Source organism: Bactrocera neohumeralis, chromosome 3, assembly GCF_024586455.1.
Source record: "Bactrocera neohumeralis isolate Rockhampton chromosome 3, APGP_CSIRO_Bneo_wtdbg2-racon-allhic-juicebox.fasta_v2, whole genome shotgun sequence".
Taxonomy (NCBI): Eukaryota; Metazoa; Arthropoda; class Insecta; order Diptera; family Tephritidae; genus Bactrocera; species Bactrocera neohumeralis.
The window spans coordinates 74,047,837-74,056,323 of record NC_065920.1 but is presented as its reverse complement, the minus strand read 5'-3'; positions in this window follow the sequence as shown (position 1 = coordinate 74,056,323).

Sequence of the window (8,487 nt, the reverse complement as noted above, 5' to 3'; positions counted from 1 at the left end):
TTGTGGCTGCTCAAGAAGCTGTCCAAATATTTGTTAGCCATTAAAATTTAGAAAATGCATTCAGGCATGTTGCACATACATACATACATACAAAGGTATGCATGTGAAAAATGTAAAAAAGTGGGTTTCTATGAAAACAAGCTTTTCGAAGGCAGCAATAAAAGCTTTTGCGGTGCAAGTGATACGGCAATAAGTGGCTGCACGCGCTGGCCGGCATTTTTCAAGTTTGAAAAATATTGGTTTAATGTTTGGAGATGAATTTTGTCGCGACCACCAATTTGGATGACATTCAACTGATTATCGGTGATGTTTGAGAGCCAGTGGAGATGAGTTAGAGGTGGTAGTTGGAGAGAAAGTTTAATACAAATATGTTTTGTGAAGCATCAGCACCGAATGAGCTGGAAAAATTTTACCCGGACTGATATACATATATTAACACAAATATTTATTATCACCTTTAAAAAGACTCCTTTAGAGCCAAACATGGCAACGCTTTATTCAATTTGGAATATACTTTCTCAGATGGGATGGCCTTCAGTGCCTTCAGCGAATAACTTTTTATGGCTTGAATGGAATTATGCTCAATGCCGATTGTTCAGTTTCGAAATCAGAAAAAAAGTTGCTGAGGGCCAAATGTGCTGACTACCGAGAGTCTGGGTTTCTAAATGAACGCATGTCTGAGCCTTCGAAAATCCTCACTCGCTTTAAATTTATACTGGAACCAAACTCTGGCGGCGTGGGATCTGTTGGCGGATAGAACCCATTGGAGGAGGGGGCAGTGAGCGGATAGACTAATATGTGTGTCAGGCCAAAGCGGAATCAGCTGGCAAGGAAGGGTAGCGCCGCTATCAGTAGAATGGGAACGGATGGTGTCCTCGTGTGTTCTACTACTGGATAGTTGAGCTTCGTGGGAACTTGGCCTGCGCAGGGCTATCATCGGTTCATTTGCTGCCGCTAGATCCTTTTGGATCAAAATCCATCATAAGAGATTCAATGCATTCTTTGCTCACAGTAAGGCTAGCCTCTGCCTAGTTGTGGGAGCTTTAACAGACCATTGGTTTATCGGCTTTCATAACGTAAAGTTCCACAACAGTAGGGTCTACATAACCGGAGCGGATTTCTACCGATTTCTACCGATATAAAAACAACAACATGTAAAGTAGAGAATCTTACTGGACGCCTGCCGAAAAAGACGAGTTGAAGTCATCTCAACACTTCCTTATTGATTATCCCGCGTTTGTGAGATCATGGCCTAAACTCTTGATATCACACTTTTAGATGTCCTGCCGAATGTCTAGTCACCAATATTAATGCGTTCAATGAATGTAGGACCTGAGCAACTATATCCATGATAGCTTTTGATACCTCTACTCGACGTCGTTACTGGAAAAGATTTTGGCCAAACATTGACCAAAATGTGGTGAGTCGTTCCATAAGGGATGTTTAGATCATCTGCTATCTCTGTGAGGCCAATACCATGTTTTGCAAGTTTTGTTACTTCAATCTGTTCGACATTATCGTCATTAACAGAGGTGGGTGGACGACTTGCTTCAGGCAAGTTTTCGATAGACCAGTCCAAGTCAAATTTGATCAGATCTGATCGTCACTAAAATTAAATAAAAATTTCTATCAGCGCTGATGTGTACTCGTATCAGTTGGACCTACAAAGAACCACGAAATTCAAAACTTGTTCAAACTCGAAATAAAAACAAAGCTTTTTCATAGTTCTCCGCTCGTCTCAAGTCATAAGTGGTTTCTCATCACCGCTGTGCATTAATTAAATATGTTGCAAGTATAAGTACTTAAGCAAATTATTACATACATACTTAAAAATCGAACTTAATCAGAGTTTTCAAGGAAACAACTCCTTGATTTTAACTGAACTCATCTTGCCACACTTCAGCATGTCAGACAACCGTATGTACGAGCATGTGAATTAAAATAAATATTTTACTTAAACACTTTGTTTACTTCGGCAGCCAACATTATTGTCGTTGTTGTTGTTGTTTTGCCCGGTCATACACTTGTAACGTCTGCACTTTGCCGCAGGTGGAGGCCAATGACCACGACTACGCAGCCTCTTGTGACTGCTGCAGCCAGCGCAGGTGCTGTTTTTGTTGTTGTTGCAGTGTGACACAAACAAATAAACAAATGCACACATCAACACTTGAAAAATTAATGTTCCCTTACGTCTGCAACTTCAAAATTACGCACACACACGTATCCAAGCAAAGCTGCAAGGAGACTCTCTCCGCCACGGTTGCATTGCCCAAAAGGGCACGAGATTGCAGCACTGTGTTTGTTATTATTGCTGCAGACAGACGACGTCTTCTTCCCTTTGTTTATTGTTTTAGTTAATGTTGTTGTTTATTTGTTCAGCAGCAGGTATTCTCTGCACTTCGCTCGTTGCGCAAGAACGCTGATTGAAGTGCAGCAGGGAGGAGGCGTTGGAAAGGTGGTAGACATGCGCCCAGCAGGAGTAAGAAACCACAAAGCTTTTGTTGTAGTATGCACACATGTAAGCCCGCACATTATTTATTAACATCATAGGCAAATGACAAATATTTATTTAGTACCAAATGCCGGCAAGCTGAGGCATCGAGTGGTCATCGATTTGCGTTTGAGTGGTCATTGGGTTCAATGAGGAAATTTTAATTTCTTTTATTGAAATATTTCTGTGTCTCTGTTTTTGTTGTGAGCACTGAATGCATGAATTATTGAAAGCTTGGATTATGGTTTGAAAAAAGTTAAGATAAATGGTTGCTTATTAGTCCAACTGGAGGCTCTTCTAGCAAACTGAGATTCCGATAAAAGCTTACAATTTTCTTTGAAAATTTTTAGTTGGTTTCAGCTGGGATATGCTTTTGCAGCTCATCTTTGGAAACTGAATTCCAAACTATCAATAAATGTCTCTACTTTTTTCTTCTTCAAAAGACTAGACGATTCTAATTGTACTGAGCACACATTTCCATATTCACGTACAGACACTTTATAATAAGAATAACAGTCGACTTCCGTTTAAACTTTTTTCATCAGAAATCAAATACGACGAGCTGCAGATCGGCAGGCCTAATATAATACATAAAACCGCATTGAATCTCCGACTGAAATGACGTCTTCTCATATCTAATATTATTCCAAATTATTATTTTGAAAAAACCTTCTTCAAACTTTCCATAACATTTCACAAATGGTTTGTTCTTCAGCTGTCCATGCCTAGCAACCGAAACTTCCTAGAGTGCTCTTGTTCACACCACCCTTTGCCTCGCTAGTTGCTTTTAATGGTAATGTATCTACACAATAGTAACTTCTATGTCCTCAGACTACAAAAAAGGAATATGAAGGAGCTATTTTTATACTGTTTATACTGTTTGTTCATCTGTCCGGCTGTATATACGGGACTCCGCTGACTGACTTACCGTCCTTAAGCGGTAACCGCGCTTTCAAAAGGAAAGTTCTATCGCTGCCTTTTGGGGAGAACGATTCCCTCACTCCAGCCAGTGACCCAAACGGAACACAGTCCGATTTCGAGGGCGGTTTCGACCTACTTCCATCCACCTCCCTTCCTTGTTAAGGGAATACATGGACCACCATCCCAGGTTCAAACAAATCCAAAAGCATCCTTTCTGAAATCCTAGTTAAAGTAGAATCTGAGATCAGGATCCATTGGGAGCTTTCACAGTACGTGAAGTCAGCACATAAGAATCAGTCCTGAAATCCTAGTCCGAGTCGAATCCGGGGTCAAGAGCCGTTAGCAGTTTTCACTGGACGTGATGTTCGCAGATCATATTGGGGTTACAAAGTATGCACCTCGCGGAGGAGACCTACCTTACGTCCTCAAAAGAAATTTCGGACAAAAAAAAGAATAGTTACGATGGATCGCCAAGGCAGAGGTCTCTTTCGACAAATAATATCGCAATAATGGTCTCAAAAAGTTGGTTATAATCGCACTTGGTGGCGACTGTGTGGAATAACCAAATTGAATAAAAAAAGGTTAATCAGAAATTTTGTCCATAAGGGTTAGAGAGTTACCCCTTACTTCCTCCATATAAAATTAAAAAGCGCATATTTCCTTTAATATTATTTCCCGTTCCCACAACAGTCGGGTCTACGTAACCGGAACGGACCCGGATTTCCGGCCAAAGACTGTTAAATCGGCAGATTTCTGCCCCTACAACAACAACATTCAACTTATTTCAATACACAACAACACTACTTTCATACATGCATGCACACAATTAGACCCAGTCTAGACCGGCCACATAAGTCACTTTCATCTTAATGATTCTCATATCTAGATGAAAGTACCGAAGTAAGTGAAATTCTTTGACTTTATTTGCATATCTAAAGACAAGTGAGCAAGCGTGATCATAACAAACTTTTTGCTAATGAAAAGTAACCTCAGCTCCTCCCCTCTCCACCCGAGGCCCAATGCAATCATTTGAACTCCCTCAACAAAGTGCATTTTTCTTGTGCTGCGCTTTTCCTTTCCTCATCAACGACTTTTGCGCCGTGCATATTTAATTAAAACACCACCAACAGCAACAACAACAACAATTAGGCGTTTTATGCAGTGGCAGAAACACTGGGGATTAAGCATGAAATATCGCGCTCCTGCAATGCACTCACGCAACGGCACTTAGGCAATCAGCCAAACCGCCAAACCGCACTCAGCCGCTAACTTCTCCACAAACACACATACACCAACACAATCACACATACACACAAATGAGAATGTGTTACTCGCAGTTAATCGTTTTTATTTTGCCTTTTGTTTTTCGCTCATTCTTCGTTGGCAAAATTTTATGATTTCCAACGCAGACATTTTTTGCGGGGGATCGCGACATTTGCGACACGCGTCGGTGGCGATGGCGGCCGACTGGCCAAATATTTGTCTGTCCATTTGAATTTTGCCACGGCACATTCACACATGCAACGTGGCGAATGCGGCGAAATCAAAACAGGAAAAAGCAAACGGACAAGATTGTGGCAAAAATAGCGGTGTTAATAATAGTTGCCGATGTGTGTGTGTATGTGTGCATTGGCTGGCATATTGCACACACGTGAGTCATGCTGACATTTGGTCGCGCACGCACACACATACGCTTTGCTCATTTTCGCTGCATAATTTTGTGTTTTGATGAACATTTGACAATTGAGAAGCTGACAGATTGTGACAAATTAATGTTGCACATGGAATTTTGGTTTTGTGAGGTTAGGAATTCACTATTCATAACTATTCATTTTGTGGTACTTCGACTTGAGGTTAGGAGCGTAGGTAAAGCTTGCTCTTATTACAAATCGAAACCATAAAATTGCAGCTTATTGATAGTATCTAATCCCAGGCGCTAAATTCCGGATCCTAAACTGAATTTCTATTAAGGGAAACGAAGTAACAGTCGGCAGTTTCTCTAAATTTGAACCAGTCAAAGGTTTACTTGGTTATGTTGTTGTTGTTTAGCTGGTATTTAGTCCTCCCGATGGTAAGGATTAGCTACATACATAAGTTGTCGTCGACGTCCTATAATGGAAGGCCTAAGAAACATGCTGTTTTGACGGGTTCGGACCACAGGGAGAGGGGTGTCAGATGAATGGGGTTTGTGGGTCATGCAAGAGATGGCCAGCGTCATGCGGAGACTCATTGTACGCAGGACATATATTGCATATGTCAGGGTCTATTCTGGATAGGTAGGAGTTTAACCTGCTACAGTATCCAGAACAAAGCTGCGCAAGGGTCACTCTCGTTTATCGCGGCAACTCGAGCTCTTCGTCTGCAATGGGTGGTGGTTTGACTCCGAGTTCGCCGTTCATCGGAAGGTAGTCGATGAAGGTGTTGATGGCTCCACTGTGAATGGCGGCCAGTGCTTGTCGGAAGTTTGTTGCGTCCGAAGTCTCGTTTGCATATTGTCTGATGTCGTCGACGTAATTTAGGAATGATCTCTTGAGGTTCCTAGGAGGCGGTTCCGCTCCAAGCAGGTGACTGCAGAGATGATTTCTAGGAAAACTTCCAGCAGCAACTGCCTGGAGAGGTGACTTAACTAGAAGGATGATGTTCCATAGGAAACAAATTCGTCGTAGTCTGGATGCACGTATTCTGACAGGTCTGAACTGTTCCACTGCGACCATATTGGAGTGGCATAGGATGCGTTCATACTGATTCTTCATCTTTCCGAGGAAATTTTCATCATATTCCGAGTTGCATCAGATCCGTCGATTCAACTAGTCTGGTTAAGCACGTATTCTAAGTTTAGGCGCATTAGGAGAGTAAACCTTTGAACAATCGAAAGTAATATCACAATCTGAGACTCGTTAACCACTGCATCCAGGCGACCTAGTACTTTATATGTTGAGTTTAGTCATAGTTAAGGAACTATCCGAAACGGTTTAGAATCAAAAATATACCAAACCAAATGAAAGATAATTATATGGAGGAAAGTATTTTTTCGAAACTCAGCATCCAGTTTATATCATCTTCATAGAAGTCGTGCCGGCTTTCTTCGGATTATGTTAATTTTAAGACTAAGGAAGGATGGACTCTGTTGAACAAGTCGAAAGTCATTAACATCCAATCTGAGACTTACATAAGTATCCTATCTCCGACGAAAAGAAAAGGCTTCTGAGCTACCCCACCTACCCAACTACACTCAGCGCAAGCTACGCCAATAAAGAAGAAGAAGAAGATCAGTAAGGTTTGCCATTATAATTATGTGACGTCACGTTTCACTTCGATAAAACGCTTTAAATGCTAGAGATTGTTCGAAAAGTGATTAAAAGAACACTCATCTTCTCAGAAGAGGCCAATTTCTGGTTCAATAGTTTCGCCAAGAAAAAATATAACGAAAAGGTTGAAATGTTTTTTTTCGACACAGTCTGGTTGCTCTTCTGCACAATCTTACGACCTAAACTATTCTAAAACTGAATAATGAAGTGTTAGAAATTTTAAGGTTGGGTTGAACTAATATTTTCCCAGCATTTTTTTTTTTTGTTTTTTGAGATTTGAAACTAACAGCGGAAGTTTTCGAAGTTTCTCAAATTCAAATAATTATTACTGATGATTTTCCAATTTTCCGAATATTACAAAAGAAAATAGTTATCTTCATTAACTTCGCAATGCTAATGCGCAGCGATTATCGGTAATTGGTGAAATCTGCGAGAAAAGTGTGAAATTGCAAAAATCGCTACAAAAGCAATAAAATTTAAATATCCATTATTTATTTGCAAGTCGTAACACATATGTACGCTCAGCTGTCGGCATAAAATGACAAATGGAAAAACTCACATATGCTTCACACACACACACACACACATACGTTTGCAGTATGCAAAAATAAAGCAATAAAAGCAACATTTAATGCCAAACAGCAGCCGTTGAGTGACATGTTTTCACTACAGAAGTCGGTTTATGCATAAAAAATATACAAATGTAAAAAATTGCGCTGCCATGTCGCTCACACTTCGCATCAGCCTACCTCAGTTGCCCTCCTCCACCTTGCGTTCGGCGCGAAATCGCGGTAAAATTGCGCGGCATACAAAAGCGTCGGCTAAAGTGATTCAATACAGGGCATTTGACATAAAATCAGTGCACTATATGTATTTATATCGGTAGTATGGTTAGTGGTGATGAGTGTGGAAAGCCCAACACACAACCCTGATGAATGGGAGGGATTATTCGCCTTCTCTCTTTAGCTCACCTTCAAACGGATGTTTTTCGGCTACCCAGAGGATACCTGGTCTAAGATCGGATGTCGTGAGCTGCTTGAGCCATATAAAAAGGAATCGTTTCTGTCCACTCCCAAGTGAATGGCCCTTAGAGTATTTTTCCAGTTGGGTGAACTTCTACACATGGTTCCAGACTTCATACTTGTATATAACTGACCGGTGCATTGCGGAAAGCCTACTATATGACATAGCGAAGCCGTGTATATCAAGGGTCCCAAGCAGGAACCTTCTGAAATCCTATACTACTTTAATTGCAGCCTTGAAAACATAGACCACTGTATCGGGGAAACTTCGCCGGGCGATTCCTTCTCTGCGAACATATCTGGAACCGATATATAACCTTAACGTAGTCGCTTTTCAAACAGCTTTTCAACGCATAGATCGAAGATTAATTGAAAGGTGAGAGCGGCGACTTGTTTAGCTGCCAGGGCTTAGCGAAATTCCTGCATTGAGTCGATACTAGCACAACTCCCATATACTACCTATGTATAAAGATTTTTGTTTTTCTAAGGAATATGTGGGTCAGTGAATGAGTAATATATAGTATATATAAAATTGCTTGAATTCCGATCCGGTTGACATTTTACACCTTAAGCTATTTCCCTGCCTTCGATTCCTGCAAGTTGCAAGAGTATAAACTGTTCGGTAGCACCCCAACTTAGCCCTTCCTTCCTTGTTATTTATAAAGCCTTTAAATTCAATAATTTCCCACGCTCTCCCAGCAATTTTTTCCACATGTTTTTACTTATTAATAATGAATATGCATAA